The sequence below is a fragment of the Glycine soja genome, chromosome 18 (genome assembly GCF_004193775.1).
Source record: "Glycine soja cultivar W05 chromosome 18, ASM419377v2, whole genome shotgun sequence".
NCBI classification, from domain to species: domain Eukaryota; kingdom Viridiplantae; phylum Streptophyta; class Magnoliopsida; order Fabales; family Fabaceae; genus Glycine; species Glycine soja.
Genome location: NC_041019.1, coordinates 33,399,280 through 33,420,354, shown reverse-complemented (window position 1 = coordinate 33,420,354; position 21,075 = coordinate 33,399,280). Strand labels below are relative to the sequence as shown.

The following is a 21,075-nucleotide window of genomic DNA, read 5'->3' as shown; positions in this document are numbered from 1 at the left end:
GTCATATTTGCACGCTTGATTAAAGGCTGCCATCCTTTGTGACGGACTTGTGGGGTGCTAATACCTTCCCCGTGCGTAAAAACAACTCCCAAACTTTTCACGATTAAAGTTCGTAGACCACACCTTTCCAGTTTTTTCGACGTTTTCCTCAAATAAACGTTGGTGGCGACTCCGCGCATTTTCCTTTCTTGGAAGACGCACCCGTGAGCCCCGCGTCGCCCTCCCGCCGAAGGGTAGGTTGCGACACACGCTTCCTGTGGATGATGCTCTCCTAAAACCTAAGTCAAGGTAGCAGGAGATAACATTGTATAGGCTTAGGGTTTAATCAATCAATAATTCATTCAGCTCAAACTGGGTGCAAGGGATAATTCATTCAAGCACGTGGTCAGCTTTTTGGCTAAGTGACTATCACAATCAAACATGGCCTTCATCATCCTCAATTTCATACATTCAGTCCATACTTTAGAGGTATGCCAATCACATGTGGTCAATGCATTCCTTCACAATCAATCTGACAAACTAACTAACATTTTCAGTCATAATTCCAATCACATGCTCATTCTCTTCTAATGGATGCAAGCTTGATCAAAACAATTCTCTAATTTTTCCAATCCACTCAAATCATACAATTGCTCATTCAAATCATTGGCAGACACTCATTTCATACAAAAAAATCCACTGCATATCATTTTCAACCAGTTCACTGTTCAAACAAGCTTTTATACAAACAATCAACTCAAAGTACTGAAATTTAAATAACTGAAATTTAAAGAACTGAAACAGAAACACTGAAATTTAAATGACTGAACATAAATCATAAAATAACTCAAAATACTAAAATGTTCAAAATGCACTAATTTAAATGTCCTGCTCTTGTGGTTGCTCCTATGCATGCTCATTGAGATCCAACACCGGAGCAGCTGGTGAATCCTAAGGGATAGGCTGCTCTAGCTCAGATGGTATGGCATCATCAGGTATAGGTACTGGGGATGGCTCTGGGATCTGGTCTGTGGAAGTCTCCTCCTCTTGAGCCATGTGTACACCTGCATCAAAATAAAAGGGCTCAGGAGGGGTGAGCTCATCCTCCCCCTCTGCTACTGTTGGCTCCTCTGGCTCAGGCTCTTGGGCTGTGGAGGCCCCACCCCCTCCAGAAGGAGAAGGTTGGGCTCCTAGCCAGGCCACCTATTCGTCAAACTCATCCATGCTCATGATGGATGGCAAGCCCAAGCCCTGAAGGCTCTGCATGATAATGCACTGCTCCTTGTGTAAGCTCTGGAGCATGGACTGCAACATCTGTGGTGTAAATACAAAGTCTGATGGTCATGCAAATAAAGAAGCTGGAAGCTGGAATGGAGATGGAGCATAAAGTGGTATCTGAGTAGATGTGAGAGGAATAGATGGAGTCTGAATGAGAGGTATTGGAGTTATGGAAGAAGAATGAGCTTCTATCTCTAGTGGTGCTGAAGTAGTGGGGACCTCTGATCTCTTACCCCTGGCCTTCCTTGGCCCTCTAAATGTCACGGTTGGATCATCTAGATTCCAACAGTTCTTCTTAATTTATGCCAAGTTAATGGCAGGGCTCAAGTTCTTCAGGGATCTAGAATTTGATTGGACTCCTCTAGCCTTGCATAGAGTTGTGATCAAGGCAGGGAATCCAAGTCTGGATGTATCATGTTGTGCAGTAAGGGAGATCTAGTACCCCAAATTCATATCCATCTTCATAATGATGCCATAAATTAATTTGGCTCTGTCTAAGGTGACATCAAATGTGTGGGAGGTAGCAATCAGGTTAGAGAAGGAAAGAACACCCCATGTTTGAGCTAAGGTCACTACAAGAAAAATGACCTATGCTTACGGATGCCTTTTTCCTACAGACATGAATTAGTGTAGGTAAATCTCAAAAATACTTCTACCTACAACTAACTAATGTAGGTAAAACTCAACTATTGGTACCAAACATTATTTGGTGTAAGTAAATTCATTTAAATTAAAAAAAAAACTTCTACCTACAATTACATTGTGTAGGTAAAACTCCAAAAAACTTGTGCCTATGATTGATTAGTGTAGGTAAAACTCAAAAGAATTGCTACCTACAAAATCACAATGTAGACAAAATTCTAAAAAACTTATACCTACAACTACGTGATGTAGATAAAACTTCATAGAACATGTGCCTATAATCAGTTGATGTAGGTATAACCTCAAAAGTCATATATCTACGACTGGTGGTGTAGGTAAAACTCTTTACGATTTAAATTTGAATACTAGTCTCTTATTTTTTTTAGTAAATACTCAATCTCAAAAAATAACCATTTAATTTAAATTAATTTTTAGTTAATAATTGTTCAAAGTTTTAAAGATAAAATATATTAATTAATAATATTAAATTTTAATTTAGATTAACATTATTTTTATGGATTAATTTAGATTAGCAATATTTTTTATGGCAATTTCTTGTTAGTTTCAGCAATGATATTCATTTCATCTTGAAATCAAACTCCAAAATGGCCACCAGCCCTTGGATTATGGACCGGGCCGGGTATTTTAGTCAAATCCACTTCAACACTCCGAAGAAAAAAAATGCTACTCCTTCCCATGCTTTCTCTCTCTCCCTCCTTCCCCTCTCTCGCTTCAAACCGTTATCTCCAATTTTGACCTCGTCGGAGCCGCCGCGTCTTTCGATGCGCTGCCGCGGAGTCCGGTGACGATGAGTTCACGGCAAAGTCGGGGTACCTATTCGAGCTGAGCGTGACGAAGGTGGATTCGCTGGGGGAATACCAGATACCAAAAATCGCAGCCGTATGCTCGCGGAAGCCTCTACTCGTGGCTCGCCGCTTGGTGCAAACCAGCATCGCATTCGGGAAGTGGTTCGGTCTCCGCTACATCGATACTCTCTTGGACCGCTCCGAGTCAATGTTTCAGGTTTCGTAACGCTTTGTTTGTTTCTATTTTTTTTATTTATTTTGGTGAATTCAGGTTTGGAGGAAGTAGGTTCGTGTTATTAGAGTTAACAGTGTTGAAGATTTTGTAGGAAATGATTAGTTGTTATAATTAGAATTAGAATGGAGGATTGTATAGGAACTGATTTGTTGTTGTGATTAGAATGGAGGATTTTCAAGGAAATGATTTGTTCTTATGATTATAATGGAGGATTCTGAAGGAAGTGGTTTGTGTTGTTGGAATGGAGTGTTCCGATTTTGGTATTCTTTTTTTTCTTTGTGTGTGTTCATTGAGCTTTTTAAACATGCAAACAATCTTCTGTTCTATTTTTCTTAATATGTTTCAATGATTTTATCATTTTTGTTTTTGTGCTTGTTCATAGACCCCTCTTTTGCTTTATTCATTTCTATAAATTGATTACCTTCCAAGGTTTTAAAATGGCAGTTAACGTTCTCTAGTAAATTTCATAAAATGTTGGTAATGTGATCGATACAATTGCAGTTGCAGTATTGGAAACCTACAAAAATGCAATAATTTGAGTTTTAGGACAGGGAATGCAAAGTGGCCAATGGATTGGACTGTTTTGAGTACCCTGCTATCAACTGCAGAAAACACAGTGCAGTTTTGACTGATTTTGGTGGTGTTAGTGATGGAAAAACATCTAACACAAAGGCCTTTCAATATGCTATTAGCAATCTCAGCCACTATGCATCTGATGGTGGAGCTCTCCTTGTTGTGCCACCAGGGAAATGGTTAACAGGAAGTTTCAATCTCACCAGCCATTTCACACTTTTTCTCCAAAAGGAAGCTACCATTCTTGGATCTCAGGTATTTTACTCCCTCACCCCTCCTCTTTTTTTTTAGATTATCAGACTACTTTCATGGTTTCACGTTGTAGAACGTGGTCAATTATGTTATGTTTAATATGATATCTTCTAGGCATGACACATGTGCACCCTATTATAGTGTAAAAATACATTACTCAAAGATACATAGCAGTTATTTCTTGTTACAATACATTATTAGAATTTGGTCACCTAACATCAAGTCATTAGCCTTTCTTTTCGCCTTTTTGCCTAACTATGATTTCTTGGCTGTTAGTTCAGCTGCATTTGACATCATAATCTATAGTTTTTTATTTTAATTTATTTTATGTTGATGCTTTTTGACCATGGACCCACATAAACAGGATGAATCAAAGTGGCCCACACTTCCTGTGCTACCATCATATGGCAGAGGAAGGGATGCTCCTTATGGACAAGGGTGCTAATATGAAATACCAGGCCTTACATGATCAAGATTATGTTCTTTGATCACATCCAGATATCTAATCTCACTTTGATCAATTCTCTATCTTTGTTTGTCCATCCAATTTACACAAGGTTTGACAAGAATTTTCATTTGCCTTGATGATTAATCTTAATGCACAGTATTTTCTTTTATTCTTATTATCCCCTATCTCTGCAGTGACATTATAATTCAAGGGCTGACCATTCTTGCTCCAATTGATTCTCCAAACACTGATGGAATAGATCTAGGTAAATTATTATTATTATTATTTCCACTGGCTTTCAGAGGAAAACATTAGATAAAAAGAAAAAAGGGAAAAAGCTATATGGGATTAACAATATACTGATAGGGAAATAATCAATGCTATTCCTAAATTAATATGAAATAAGTTTTAATCCTTGTTTTGTTGCTTTTATTAGGTTTAGCCTTCTCATAATTTCCTCTTTTTCTGTATGTTAAAAATACAATTTGGCTTTTTTCTAGTAAGATGTGAGGTGTCGAGTTTGATTTTTCTTAGACATTTGAATAACTGTTGGACACATTGGAGTTTAATAAAATGATTTGGATATATGATCTATGGAAATTTGATGTAATTGATGAATTGAGTGTTTAAAATGAATGCATTGAAAAACTAAAGGACTAAAATAATTACAGAAAAAAATATTAGGATCGTAAGCTTAATTAAGGCATAAATTTTTCAATGCTCAAAATCTTGAGAAGCAGTTCTCAATTTTTGTTGTTGCCTTTTGGTATAATAAAGTTGTTTTGGACACTATTGATCATGATAGGGACACAAATTTTTTACTTTGCTTTGATGAGAAAAAAGTGTCTATGATTTATCTGAAACTGAGCCATTTGCATTCTTTTTTGTTTTTTTTTTATTCCAATGACTATTTCAAGCAGCAAGAGGGACTCTCTATACCATCTGTTATGTAACTGTGTTAACGTGGTTCTTGCTGTAAATCATTGAATTTTTGCGGATTGAGTTTCTTCAAAATCAGAAGACTCGGTGTCGGTGTTGATTTACAATGGCAACTCTGTCCCATGCTGATTCTAGAAGAATGTATTCATGATGGTGGGACAATCACATTAGCCCCAAGAACTCGAAATGGCTCCAAGAGAATCTGACGGGTAATTCTGGCTTTGAAAACAATTCTGTTTAAGATGCTAACATATATAGTTCTTATTCATCACCTGGCATCTTAATGGTTTGAGATTAAATTGCACCCATTTCTGAAGAAAGAAATGCTTCTGTTAAACAGGGAACAAAATCTAATAGAGCAGTATCATTCTTCTTCTTCTTTCTAAAATCTAGTTTTAATATTTGTTTCTTATCGTAGTCTCATAGATAGTTACTGTGCTACCATCATAGTCTCATTGTTGGAGCACAAGAGATTAGGAAGAAAGGTATATATGCTCACATTTGTAGATCTCTTTTTGTCAAAAGGATAACAATGATAGTCGATATTAATTAGGAAAGTAGGAAAAGGTTGCAGCTAACAAAAATTATTTATAACTAGTTTTAATATGTCTTGTCATATATATATATATATATATATATATATATATATATTCCTCAATTATTAGCTAGGTTTAATTGTTTTTATCTATTTTGTTTGAATACATTTCATCACTCATTAAATTTTGTTGGTTGTTGTGGATTTGTTATCCCATGGAAGTACTATATATTTAATTTCGTTAATTTTTGTTGGGAAAAGTCTCTGATTCTTGTGCTTACATACATGATAGGAGTACCATGGACAGAAGAAGAGCACCGAACGTTCCTTGTTGGACTTGAGAAGCTGGGAAAAGGTGATTGGAGGGGTATCTCTAGAAACTATGTGACTTCAAGAACCCCAACCCAAGTCACTAGCCATGCTCAGAAGTACTTTATTCGGCTTGCAACCATGAATAAGAAAAAGAGACGTTCAAGTCTTTTTGACATGGTATATATATACATAGATCCATCATGATCAACTTCCTAATTATCTCATCTTATATCAATCACATATCCATATATATGTACTTAAATTAGTTTTGTTTATAATAAATTTTATACTTTTTCTGTTACTATATTCTAATTACTTAATTCATAATTAATTTAATTGATAACAATAAATTTATCTTAAATTTATAATTTTTTTAAATTATCATTATTATTAATACTTTTCTCTTAATTATTTACTAATATATTATTTTTTTTCTTTGAAAAATATTTGTAGTTTAAAAATAATTAATTTAAAAAATATTATAGTTCCAGTATTAGAAAAGAAAAAAACAAACATCATAGGAAGGGAGGCAATAAATAATTTAATTTTCTCGATACCATGTGATTGGATATCAATTATGGCAGGTTGGTAATGACATCACAAATCCAATTAGCAGCTCTAACTGCAAGTCTTCCAAATGTGAAATTGAGGATGATGTGACCTTGTCACTTGTTCAATTACAAGATACTAAATTAGATGAGCAGAAAGATAGTGATAAATATTGTGAAGCTGGACCAGCTGGTGCTGAACATGAAGTTGTGCCTTTGTGGCTTCATCCTCAGATGAAATCTTCAAATAATAATGTTGCAACAGTAGTTCCTGATCTGGAGCTCACTCTTGCAGTCTCCAAGGGCAAGGCTAAGACCCTACTAGGCCTGAACAAACACAAACAAAATCATCCCCAGATTCCTTCCTTCTTGGACCAATTAGCGTGACTTGAGCTATGAATTCTAGGGTTAATGTAGTTGAAGAGTTTTACCGTGCATAACGGGCATTGGCTGAGAGATATGATCACGCAACTGGAGTGATACGTCAGGCCCATCACGCTACCGGGTAAAGATATTGGAAGAAACTTGTGAATCTTTGCTTGGGGAGAAATTCACTCTTGCTGCTGAGAAAGCCACCTTGTTTTCTCAGTTACAAACCACAGTTGAGAAGCTGGAGAAGCTCTCAGAAAAAAAACCACCTTTTAGAAAGTTCACTATTTAATGTGAATTCTGAGCTTGAAGGATTAAGGATAAAGTCAAAGATTTTAGAAGACTCTTGTCTATTGTTTGACCATGAAAAGTCCAGTCTCACCTCTGATAAAGAAATGTTGGTTTCACAATTGAACATCACTCATCAAACTCTGAAAGATCTTGGGAAAAAACACAGTGAATTGGAATTGAAGCATTTGGAACTGAAAGGGAAGAGCATTCCAAAATTGTGCAATTGAATGACTGTCAATAGGCTGAGAAGGAATTACAAATTTTTGTTCTCCAAGAAGATGCAGATTACCAAAAAAAGGAATTTGAAGAGGAACTGGACAGAGCTGCACATGCTCAAATGGAAATTTTCATCTTGCAGAAATGTATCCAGGGTTCAGAGCAAAAGAACTTCTCCCTTCTAGTTGAGAGTCAGAGACTCTTGGAGTCTTCCAAACTGTCTGATAGATTGGTATCTAAATTGGAGAATGACAATGTTCAAAAGCAAGTTGATGTGAATTCATTATTTGAGAAAATTAAAATACTACGAATTGGATTGCTTCAGGCGTTAAAAACTCTTGATGCTAACAGTGAGCCTTGGTGTGATGGTATTATTGAAGAAGACCAGGAGCTTCTGAACCATATACATGGCAAACTTCAGGAGACACAAAATTCTTTTGTTAGCATTTTCAATGAAAGCTAGCAAGTGGCCATTGAGAATTCAGTTCTTGTTGCATTCCTTGGCCAGTTGAAATTAAAGGTTGAAAATATTTTGACAGAAAGAGATTCTCTTGATGAGGAGTTGAGAACCCAGTCTAAGCAGTTCTTGACATTGCAAGCAGAGGTACAAAAGATATTGGAGAAGAATCAGGAATTGAAGTTGACAATAAGCAAAGGAGAAGGGAAAATGGAAGTAATGACAACTGAAATAGTGAATCTATGCAAACAGTTGTTAGACTTGAAAGAGGATCACCAAAACATAAAGGAAGAAAGTTGCAAAACCTTTGAAGAGAAAAATTCCTTGATGAAAAGATTTTGGGACCTGGGTGAAGAGAAAAGTAAATTGGAAGAAGAAATCTGCATTATGATTCACGATACCATAGCACAATCCAATCTTTCTCTGCTTTACCAGAACATTGTCCTTGAAAAACTCCAGGCACTTAAAGAGCTAAGCAAAGATCTTGATAGACTTTGTTCAGTAAATACTGACCTTGAGGAGAAACTAAAAATAATGATGGGCAAATTGGAAGATGTACAAATGGAAAACTCAGATCTTAAAGAGTCCTTGATATTGTCAAGCAATGAACTAAAATTAGTTCAATCCGTTAATGATCAATTAAATTGTCAGATTAGGAATGGAAAGGAATTGTTGTCTCAAAAGGAAAATGAGATTTTGGAAGCAGCAAAGATGTTTAGCACTTTACATGATGAGAAAACAGAATTGCAAAGATTGGTGGAAGATCTGAAGAGCAAGTATGATGGAGCCAGGGTGATACTTGAAGACCAAGCTAGTCAAATTTTAAAATTATCCTCAGACAAGGATACTCAGGCTGCCACACTCTATACCAGACTGCAGATTTCTACTGTCAATGAGACATTATTTGAAGAGAAGGTGCATGAGCTAGCTGATGCATGTGAAGATCTTGATCGCAGAAGCAACTTTAAAGGTATGGAAAGTGAAACGCTGAAAGAAAGAGTTAACAAATTGGAAGGTGAAAATGGGAGATTACATGGTCATTTGGCTGCTTATGTCCCAGCTGTCAGTGCTTTGAATGATTGTATAACATCCTTGGAGATGCAGACACTTGCACATGCAAATCCTCATAACTACAAAGTATTAAAGGTAATTTACATGGTATCTTCAGTTGGGAACCAGCCACTATTTCATTTTCTATATTGATGTAATTTGTTTCAATCTTTGTTTCCAGGTTAAAGATTTGATGAATCACAAATATGCTGAAAGTGGTCCACAAACAGGTGAAGATCAGAATGCTATGGCAACAGATGCACTTCCAGGCTTCCAAGGCTTGCAAAAAAGGATCAGTGCAATTGAAATGGCTGTTAAACAGATGGAATGAAAGTTTCAAAACTAAGGATGAAATGAGAGAGATTCAAGTGTTAAAATCTGGAATCAGCCGGCGCCATGAAAATATTCAAGCAAGCAAGTATGTTGAACAAAAGGCAAAAAAATCAGTGTCAGATGTCCCTGTAGAAGAAATTGAAGTTCTGCCAAAAGACATCAAGTGTTATTACATCATGTTTGAACATATCTAATCCTAGGTTCTGGCCTTGTTTCTAAATAGTGCAGTTTTGTGGCATCGGTTAATAGGAAAGAAGGTTCTTGTGGTCTCAAGTGATGTTCATATTAAAGACTTTTACCTACAGTTAGGAAATGTAAGTAGAAGTTAATAACTTTTACTTACAGTTGAAGATGATAGATACATATTAAAGACTTTTACCTACAGTTAATAAATGTAAGTAGAAGTTAATGACTTTTACCTACACACTATACATAGTAGGTAAAACCTATAGTGAATTAGCCGTCATTATATGCCATCTCAAAGTTGAAGAAGAAATGTCTGTAGGACAAAGTCAATCATACATTTACCTACAGATTTTTTATTTATAGTGACAGTTTTTGTCCGTAGGTATAGGTCATTTTTCTTGTAGTGGGTGGTCATGTTCTTCCTCAGTATCTTCAACGGCTGCCCATCAGCATTTAGCTCGAATCCCCTCCCTAGGATATAGAGCTTAGCAGCCAACTCTTGAGGATCAAGCTTCAGGAGTGCAAACCTGGAATAAGCACACAAAATTTCCCCCTCTTCCAGAACTACTGGGGTCTTCAGGAATGTGTTCAGAGTATCCTCATCAAATTTCACTAGATAACCTCTCACCCTCACCTACTTAGGTGATTTATCCTCGGGGTCGTAGAGGTTAGCGTAAAATTCCTTCACAATGGCAATGTCTATGCTACTGTCATTAAAATCAATCAACTCCTCATCCCAGTGTCTTCTCTCGAGTTCCTCCTTGAACTCGTCAAACTCGATGTAATAAACTACCACATTCCTCTCTAGTAGTAGTTTCCTAGGCACCACAATATCTGTATACCTCTCCCAAGCTTCTTGAGATGTGAACCTGGATCTCTCACAATAGGTTATTTTCACAAAAACATAAAATTAAAATTGAAATTTTGACTGGGCGCTTAGCGCAACAGGCTGAGCTTAGCACGCCTTATGAAATTTTACTCAGGCACTAAGCGCAGTGGACTGGCGCTTAGCCTGAAGACATAGAAAATATTTTTTCTGCAGATTAAGCTTAGCACAGCAGCTAAGCTTAGCCTAAGTCTACAATTTTCGAAACAGAAGAGAGTTTGAGCTTAGTGCAGCATGGCGCGCTTAGCTCAGCCTCATCAGAATAACACTCAGGCTTAGCGCAGAGGGCGCGCTTAGCCTAACTACAAAAACTTAAAAAACAGTCAGAGAGTTGAGCTTAGTGTAGCAAGGCACTTAGCTCAACACATAACAAGGGCTTAGCGTAGCAGTTGCGCTTAGCCTTATTCTAAGGAAAACTTACAGAAGCATAGTGGCGCTTAGCCTAACATGTCAGGCTTAGCACTGAACAAAAATTCTAAAAATCTTAATGTCTGAACACTAGTCCCGCTTAGCACATAGACGCACTTAGCAGGCTTATCACTTTCGTTCATCAATAGGGATAAACGCGCTTAGCGCGAGATGGTCTGCTTAACGCGTTCATCTGGAAATCCAAAATTTTAACAGTAGCGATGAACAGGCTAAGCGCAGCAGGCACGCTTAGTGCGTCATCGCAATTTCCAAACAGAACCATAGGGGTCTTCACCCCTTTTAGCCACATTTCCCCTAATGGGCTTCTAAGTTACCTAAAATCCTACATTGACTAACCCTAAAGCTAGTAACCTTAACCTAACAACATACAACTAAGAAAACGAGAAGTCATCTATCCTAAGGTTTGAAGGATGAAAAATAAAAATGGAAATGTACCCACTTACTTAGGTTTTTCTTGAAATGAAGCAAGAAGATGCAGACAAGTAGTACACACGCAGCAGAAATACACACTTGCTCAAGGTTCACAAAGGCAGAAGCTGAAGGTATTTGGGGTAACACCCAAGTGCCTCAACCTTTGGTTTTTTTAAAAACTGAAAATCGTATGGTGCGCTTAGCGCACAGCTGCGCTTAGCGTGCCCATGTGACGTTTGAGTTTAAAACCCAAGCGCTTAGCCTAGCCTCATGCTAAGCCCAACTTGAAGTTGTAAGGTCCAGTGAGCATCTGGGGCTTAGCGCAGCAGGCTATGCTTAGCGCTTTTTGCAACACAAAAATTTTCTGCAATATGCACTTAGCCTGAGATGTGAGGCTTAGCATACCATCAAGCTTCAACTTATAGTGAGTAGTTCAGGCTTAGCGCAACAAGTGCGCTAAGCGAACTTCCAAGAATTCAAAAACCGTAAGAGATTGGAGCTTAGTGCTTCTTGCCCCGCTAAGCCCAGCTTAAAAGCTCAAGTTACAGAATGGATCTAGGGCTTAGCGCAGGACAGCGCGCTTAACGCTTCTACCATAAAATTTTTCCCGAGAAGAAGTAGTGCTTAGTGCATCATCGATGCTAAGCCCACTGCATAAGGTTTAATTACAGTGAAGATCTTGGGCTTAGCGCAGTGATGCGCGCTTAGCTGAACTATTCAGCCAACCAATCAGGGGTCTCTACGCTTAGCGCGAGCAAGCTCGGCTTAGCGCGTGAAGACTGAGCACTTAGCGCAAGGTGTGCGCTTAGCGGATAGACAATTGCAAAAAAATTCTAAGTCTTTTTCTGTCTATCTCTTAATACAAGCTTAAAACCCCTTGTTCATTACTAAACAAGCTGAAATTAATCACAATCACAAGCAAGGTATCCTAACTACATGCAAGAGATAAGAATGAAAATTAGAAAAGGGAAAGAAAAGTTGTGTTGCCTCCCAGTAAGCGCTCTTTTAACGTCACTAGCTTGATGCATCATCCTGTTATCCAGGATCCAATAGAGTTCCTACTTCAAGGACCTTCTTCTCATGTCTCCTTTCCTCCATCACATGCACTTTAAAACAGACATTTTGGCTTGGTGGATCTTTGTCCTCATGGAACAAATCAAAGCTGATCTTCTATGCCTATCTACAGTATCTTCTTTCCCATGTCCACCATGCAGCTTGCAGTAGACATGAATGGGCGGCCAAGAATGAGAGGAATGTCAACATCCTCTTCTATGTCTATGACAACAAAATCAGCTGGAAATATAAGGTGTTTAACCTTCACCAAAACATCTTCAATGACTCCATATGGCCTTGTGATGGAGCGGTCAACTAACTGGATGGTCATGCGTGTAGGCATTATCTCTATCTCTCCAAGTCACCGACACATGGAAAGAGGCATTAAATTGATACTAGCTCCCAAGTCTATAAGAGCTTTGCCTACAACGACCTCACCAATAGAACACGGTATCGTGACAACTCTAGGATCTTTGTGCTTGGGTGGGAGAATGAGTTGAATCACAGCACTATAGTTACCTTCCACAACAATTTTGTCACTATTGATGTACCGATTCTTCTTGGTTAACTTATCCTTCAAAAATTTGGCATAGAGGGGCATTTGCTGAAGTGCTTCTCCAAATGGCAAGGTAATTTCCAGTTTCTTGAAGATATCAAGAAATCTAGCCAAATGTCGCTCTTTATCTTTCCATGAGGGTACCAATGGATAAGGTACCTCCTTGCATTCAATAAGAGTGGCCTCTTTCTTTTTTTCTATGTTAGCCTCACTCTTGCCCTTCTTCTTCGCAATCTCAACAACCTTCTCTTTTTGTTTTTCATTTTTCAACTTTTCTTCTTCTTCTTCTTTTATTTCTTCTTCTTTTTCTTTTTCTTGACAGTCTCTTATTGGTGTCGCTCCTTCCTCATCACCTTCTGCTTCCTCAACAATTTCTTCAAGTTCAACTAAATCACCAACCAGTTCCAGTGTTGGTTCATCAGCCGACTATTGTTTAAATCCCTCCACCTTCTAATCAGCTCTACTTTCCTCCGCTTGAGTCGCTATTTTGCTTCTCGTCATCACAGCTTTGCACTCTTCTTTAGGATTTTTCTATGTTTTTGCTGTGAAGTTGTTGGATGGTCTTTCAGCTAACTGCTTTGCAAGCTGGCCCACCTGGACTTCCAGATTCTTAATTGCAGACTCGATGCTCTTTTGGTTAGACATTGACACTTGCATGAATTGAACTAGAGTCTCTTCCAGCTTTGTGGTTCGGTCATAGAGACTTGGCATCTGCTATTGTGGCCTTGTAGATGAACCACCCCGGTCTCTGTTGAATTGTTTACTAGGGTGATTTTGCCACTATCTTTGCTGCTGATACTGCTAATTGTTCTGAAATCCTGGAAATCCACTTGTATTGAAATTGCCTCTGGGCTTATTCCCCATATAATTAACTTCACGTGCAATGTGCTCTTCATAAGGGATGCAACATCCAGATTCATGAGCTCCACCAAAAAGTGTACATCCTACAACCTGCAAAATATAAGAATGTGAAGTTTGTGCAGAATGAAGCTGAGTTGGCAACTTACTGAGTGTTTCTGTTATTGTTTCTAGTTGCTTGGATAGCAACTTGTTTTGTGCCAACATAGTGTCCTGTGAGGTTAGCTCCAATAAGCTCTTCTTGGTAGGAATGTGGGCTCGGTCTCTCAAAATGCCAATGTCACTAGCAGCCATGCTTTCAATTAAGTCCATTGCTTCGTCTGGGGTCTTCATTATGATCTTACCCTCAGCTGAAGCATCCAAGAGCTGCTTAGATTGTGGTCTCAACCCATCTATAAATATGTTGAGCTGTATTGGTTCTAAAAAACCTTGAGTGGGAGTCTTCTACAATAAACCTCTGAATCTTTCAAGTGCATCACTCAACAATTCATCTGGTAACTGGTGGAAAAAAGATATGGCAGCTTTGCCTTCTGTAGTCTTCGATTCAAGGAAGTACTTCTTTAAGAACTTTTCTACTACTTCATCCCATGACTTCAGATTGTTTCCTTTAAAAGAATGAAGCCATCTCTTAGCTTCTCCAGATAAAGAAAATGAGAACAGACTCAACCTGATTGCATCCGCAGGCACACCCACCAACCTGATAATATTGTATATCTCTATATAGATGGCCAAGTGAGCATAAGGGTCTTCATTGGGTAGACCATGAAATAGATTATTTTGAATTAGTTGTATCAAAGAAGGAGGATATGTAATTGTCTAAGCTTGAACTTCTGGCTGTGCAATACTGGTGAAAAATTGTGGCACAGTAGAACTTGAATAATCCTCCAGGGTTACTCTTCTTAGCTCTTCAGCCATGATTGGATCTTCAACAGGTTCTATATGAGAATGCCCTACAATAGGAAAACTAGAAGATGCCTTGGAAGATCAAGGTTCTTCTTCTGGAGTTGCTGTTGCTTCTAAATACTGCAAAAAAAATTTTGATTCTCTCTGAATTACGCCTTCTACAAGTGGCATTAATCTCCAAATCATTGGGAATCAAATCACCTGCAGTAGATCTTCTTTGCATACAAGAAAACAGAACAACAATTATCCAGTTCAAAAGAACAATGAATGTACGGTAACTAAAATATGAACTAAAAGAATCAATGAATCAAAGAGAAAAATATAAAGCAATGTCGTAAAACTGAACTAAACTTTTCTAAAGAATCTAGCTCCCCAGCAACGGCGCCATAAATACTTTGTTGGATTTCCCCTGCAGTTACTTTTTGGTCAAATTTTTTCTTTATACAAATATGTTCAAGGGAAATTCGATTTGCCGGAAAGCGCACCGGATCGTCAAGTATTTAAAATTAAAACGGATGAATCCAAGTATCGAACTCATAGAACTAGTATTAGACGGGGTTAAATTCAAAAATAAGGCATTGTTCAAAGAAAAATTGATAATTGATGATTTAGAACAGAATTAAACTAAGTCTAAGCTAAAAACAGTAAAACTGCAAGTAAGTAAGATTGACAGCAGTAGGTAAAAATGTTGGGTCTTTCTAACAAACCAACTGATGTATATAAAGATGTTTCTCTAATCAATCATGATTTTGTGTTCTATATTGTAGCCTAAATTACTAATCCTCGATCCCTAGTTAGACTAAATCAATCCAAGCTTCGTCCTCAGATCCCTCTTGTTGGACTAGGCTTAATTTAGACAACCATCCTAGGTTTAGACTAACTTAAACTAAGCTTCATCCTCAGATCCCTCTTGTTGTACTAGACTCAGCTTAAATAGCTTTCGAAAGTTTAGACTAATTTAGCCTAAGCTTTGTCCTCAGATCCGTCTTGTTGGACTAGACTTAGACCAAACAACATTATTGTAATAGCATATTTAAAACCAAAACTTAATCCGCAGATCCCTCATTTAAGACTCAGTTTCAATTCTGCTTCATTCAAGTTCTAAGGCAATAGTGCATTTCCCAATGCTAAAGCCACCTAACAGAAGGTTCAGGCTAGGATATAAGCCTACATATGCCAACGTGAGGGGAAGTGCCCAAGAAAGGAGGGGTAGAAGCATGGGCCAGCCACAAGGACCGCAAGTGAAGGGGATTCCCTTATGTCACATCAACAAAAGCTTTGTCAGCACAAGTTGGATGTGTGAAGGGCGGGTCGCCATGATCCACGATGAAGTCCCCCAAGAGCAGCCAAATTGGGTGCGGTCGTGCCCTCCCAAATTCGAATTAGGGAACTGGCAAGTTGTCGAGCAACCCAAAATTTCCATGGCGAACATAATGTAGTTTGTTAGTCTTAACCCTATCGCTAGGCCTAGGCTTCAGGGTTTTCCCCCTGTTTAGGCTTGTCTTTTGCTATCAAATATATATAAAAATAATCTTTTGTCATTTGTTCTTGCACTTTCATCCATTCTTATTCGTCTTCATGTTTATTTTGTTGCGATCAAACGGTATAGATACCGAGGACCCAGACGTAGATTTCAAGCAGCTGGTAAACTAAGCTGAGGATGGGGAAGATGAGGATTGGAGGCTTCCCCCAGAGCTAAAAAGGATGGTCGAAAAAGAAGAAAAGGAAATGAAGCCACACCAAGAAAGGAGGGAAATTGTAAACTTGGGTGTTGGCGAGGAAAAGAAAGAGGTCAAGGTTGGCACGGGCATGACCAAACATATTCGAGATGAATTGGTAGCTCTGCTGCGAGACTACCAAGACATTTTCACTTGGTCATACTAAGATATGCCAGGTTTAAGCCCTGACATCATACAACATTGCTTACCTCTAAACCACAGGGTGTTCCCCGGTCAAGCAAAAGCTGCGAAGGATGAAGCCTGAGATGTGATGGAAGCTTGCTTGTGGGGCTTCTATGGAGGCTGGATCTTTGAAATTCAATGAGGTCCTTTAATGGTGATTTTCCACCATGGAGATGCAGCGGAAGACAAAGGAGAAGAGGTGAGAGGAGGCGCCATCCACTAGGGGATAAGCCATGGAAGAAGGATCTTCACCACTAAGATGAGCCTTGGATAAGAAGCTTGGAGAGGATGCTTCAATGGAGGAAAAGAAATAGGGAGAGAAAGAGAGGGGGGAGCATGAAATTGAAGGAAGAAAAAGGGAAAGAAGTTGAACTTTGAGTTGTGTCTCACAAGACTCTCATTCATCAAAGTTACAACAAGTGTTACACATGCTTCTATTTATAGACTAGGTAGCTTCCTTGAGAAGCTTTCTTGAGAAAACTTCCTTGAGAAGCTTCTTTGAGAAAACTTCCTTGAGAAGCTAGAGCTTAGCTACACACACCCCTCTAATAACTAAGCTCACCTTCTTGAGAAGATTCCTAAAGAAGCTACAACATAGCTACACACACCCCCTATAATAACTAAGCTCACCCCATGCCAAAATACATGAAAATATAAAAAAAGTCCCTACTACAAAGACTACTCAAAATGCCCTGAAATACAAGGCTAAAACCCTATACTACTAGAATGGCCAAAATACAAGGCCCAAAAGAAGGAAAAACCTATTCTAATGTTTACAAAGAAGAGAGGACTCAACCTTGGTCCATGGGCTCAGAAATCTATCCTGGGGTTCATGAGAACCCCAAGGCCTTCTTTAGCAGTTCTAGCCCAATCCTCTTGGAGTCTTCTATCCAATACCCTTGGGGGGTAGGATTGCATCATCCCCTCCACCTTGGAAAGGATTTGACCTCAAATCCCAAGTTTCTTCATATTCTGGGCCCCTTCCCTCGACACCTGTAAAAAGAATAAAAACATATGTATTAGTGGTGTTGGGCATGTTAGAGTAGGATAAGGTCTGAAAACCCATTTCATGGACATCTTCCCATGAGGGAACATTGTTCCTCACCAACTCAATGAGTGGTGCTACAAGTATAGAAAAATATGGGACAAACTTTTTGTAAAAGATTGTTAAGTCATGGCAGCCCCAGATTTCCCTTATACTTGGTGGAGTGGGCCAATCAGGAATGACCTTTATTCTCTTAGGGTCTGTGGGAACCCGTTGACCACTATTTAAAAAATTAAGGAAAGTAATGCAATAAAGCGTACCTTTTTCTATATTTTCATGTGTATTATTCCTTGAAAAAAATACGACAAACTTAAGGTGTCCCATATGAGCACCTAAGTTTGTATTAAAACCAAAAATAAGAACAAACCATCCTAATGAGTCCCTATGTACATGAATCATAAAGATATTGCGTGCATGACTGATTTTACAAAAGAGGGTCTCAACACTCAACGCATTCATCATATCACTTATTTTAGGGATTTGGTGCCTATTAATACCTATTTTGGGCACCAACAAAGTACAAGGATTTAAGCTCTTACGAACTAAACCCTCATCCAATAGCTCTTTTACTTGAGGAATAACCTCAAGCCCAAGAAGTGTGGCAATTCTAACAAGTGTCTTTTTACAAAGGAGAAGATGTGGAGGTTGTCTAAGAGGGGAAGTTTCTTTAATATTTGTCATTATTTCAAAATGACTTTCCTTCTTAGCTAACCTCATGGAGGAGACACTTACCTCCTTACACTCCTCCTTAATCATTAAAGGTTGTCCTTCTTTTTGGGGTAGATTTCTTCACTAGATTCTTCCTCTTTTGCTTCTTCACTTTCACTAGAGGAAGGTAAAGTAGTAGCCTCATCTTGGCTACAATAAATGTCTTGGCCCCTCATAATCATGGTTTTCTTGGTGGGGCATTGAGAAGTAATGTGTCCTCTTCCAAGACATTTAAAGCACTTCATGGAGCTAGTCTTCTCTTGCATACTAGCCTTAAGGGGTTGCTTTTCTATTGTCTTCCCCTTATCATATTTGGTCTTAGAAGGTGTCACCCCTAGGATGCCTTGGCCTTGGTCTTTCTTTGGATAAGAGTGAGAGCCATAAGATTTTGAAGTAGACTTCTTTTTAAGTTGTTGCTCTACCCTTATTTCCCAATCTAAGTTAGCCTCTAAGTTGTGGTTCTTTCTTGTTGGGGGTTTGAAAACAAAAGGTAAAAGAAACTATGGTTGAAACTGGCCAAAATAAACACAAAAAGAGGTGTGAAAGATAAGGTAAAAACTAATTGGTAAAAGACAAGCTATCTAGGCGGTTTGACAATGGAAGGTAAAGGAAATATGCTATGAAAGTAAGCAAGAAATGTAAACTAGGTTGTCATACCCTAATTTCGTCCGGGGACCTTTGCTCGATGACGTGCGACCATTCTTTGGTCCTCGTGAGGTGCTTGGCACCCATCATTAGGCAATTTGTGAAATTCCAGGACATGCCGAAAAACCAAAAAAATATTGATGCACAATCCGTAAGTTTCCGTGACACACCGGAAATCAAATGGAAGCATCGTTGCATAATTAAGTGAGGTTCCGTAACATTCCGTAAGTCAAAAAGGGGATGATTATGTAATCCGCAAGGTTCCGTAACATTATGGAAAGAAAACAAGTATCGTTACGAAATTCGTAAGTTTCCGTAACTTTACGAAAAAAGAATCACCAAAAAACAGCAGAGGGGGGTGTACTTAGTAAAAATGGGGGTGCAAATAGCACCCAGGCCCACTTGGGCCCTCCGGAATATTCCTCCAGAAGGCGGTTGCTTCTGGGGGAAGCAACCCTGCTCGCCTGGGCGAGCTGGGCGGCAACCACCTCCCCTATTTTGCTATAAATAGGGGAGGAAGGCAAGAAGGAAGGGGTTCAGCCCCTTAGGCACTTCTCTCTCTTTCGAATTTGCTTGGAAAAATTGTTTCCGTGAAGAAAATCTAAGCCGAGGCGCTTCCGAAACGTTTCTGTAACGTTTTCCGTGAGGAATTTCGCAAAGATTTCAACCGTTCTTCGACGTTCTTCATTCGTTCTTCATCGTTCTTCGATCTTCAACGGGTAAGTACCTCGAACCAAGCTTTTCGATTCATTTTATGTGCCCGTAGTGGTCCACATTGTGTTTCGTGCATTTTTATTCTCGTTTTGTTTACTTTTTATACCCCCTGTTGACGTGCTTAAGCCATTTTACTTAAGTCATTTCTCGCTTAACTTAAAAATAAAATAAATTTCCACCGAACGTTTGAATTGTATTATCCATTAACTTCGGTTAAAATAAATTCCGACCGTTCGGTCGTGCCGTAACCACGTTGGAAATCAAAAAGAGGTAAAAAATAATATAATAATCAAAAAGATATCTTTTAGTAAAATAAAGCGGAAAATCAAGTGGACGTTTTCTCTTTGGGATTTCTCATTCTTAATCGAATTGATTAATAACTAAAGTGAAACTAAAAGGCTAAAATCAATTCGCCTAGTCAAGCTCGTCCATAAAAAATAGGCTTTTGAAGTTTGTCATTTCATTTCCTCACTAAGTAAAATGGATCATTTTTAAGGTCCAACGCCTTAAAATGATCACCTCTTAAAGTAAAAAAGAATCACTTGATAAAAAAGAACTACGTAGGTCTGATTTTCTCATCCCAAATTGAGGAATACGTAGGAGCAAAGGGAAACACCCTTGTCGACCACAAAAAAAGGGAAAAATATAAAAAGGGTATAAAAGGATATAAGGACATAAAAAGGAACGTAAAAATCAAAGTCATGTTTGCACATTCGATTAAAGGCTGCCGTCCCTTGGGGCGGACGTGTGGGGTGCTAATACCTTCCCCGTGCGTAAATACAACTCCCGAACCTTTCACTTAAAAGTTCGTAGATCGCGTCTTTTCCGGTTTTTCCGACGTTTTCCTCAAATAAACGTTGGTGGCGACTCCGCGCGTATTCCTTTCGTGGAACACGCATCCCGCGAGTCTCGCGTCGCCCTCCCGCCGAAGGGTAGGTTGCGACAGTTGGCGACTCCACTGGGGACTGTTTTTAGAGAGTTAGGCCATTTAATTTTGTGCAATGTTTTACCGTGACTTACCCCTTTGTTGGTTTCCTTTCATTATGTTCTTGTGTATATAAACTCTTTGTTGCTTTTAGTGCGTTTTAAATGTATGCATGAAGTAAATATTTATTCATTTGATGCACACAAACACCAACACTATTTGCACACACTGTGAGTGAAAAAGGGCCCTATACCCGGGTTCATGGGAGCATAAGGAGTGGAGGTGAATCTGTGATCATGCTAGGTCTCCGACTTGCTTGATTACAGTGAACCCTCATCTAGAGCTTTTCTCTTTGAAAACCTATTGTTGCTAGTAGTCCCTACTGCTGCAATATGTTCTTCGAAGGGGATGATACCTCTAGAAATCATCAAGAGAGATATGACTACCTTGGGGATTATTGCTAAAAGCCTAGTTAGTTCTCTCCCTTATAGGTCCCTTAAATAGGGGCACGGAGCAAACACGCTGCGTGCCAATTTTCACACTGCCATGCATAAGTATCATATACCCGTTTGCTTATGTTCAGTGAATATTA

At 38.7% G+C, this 21,075-nt stretch overlaps 2 pseudogenes; both read left to right on the top strand.

Moving 5' to 3' along the window:
- Nucleotides 1-6,305, top strand: part of LOC114397166 — a 28,863-nt pseudogene extending 22,558 nt beyond the window's left edge.
- Nucleotides 6,306-7,010: 705 nt separating this feature from the next.
- On the top strand, nucleotides 7,011-9,679 carry LOC114397600 (annotated as a pseudogene).
- Nucleotides 9,680-21,075: the final 11,396 nt, after the last annotated feature.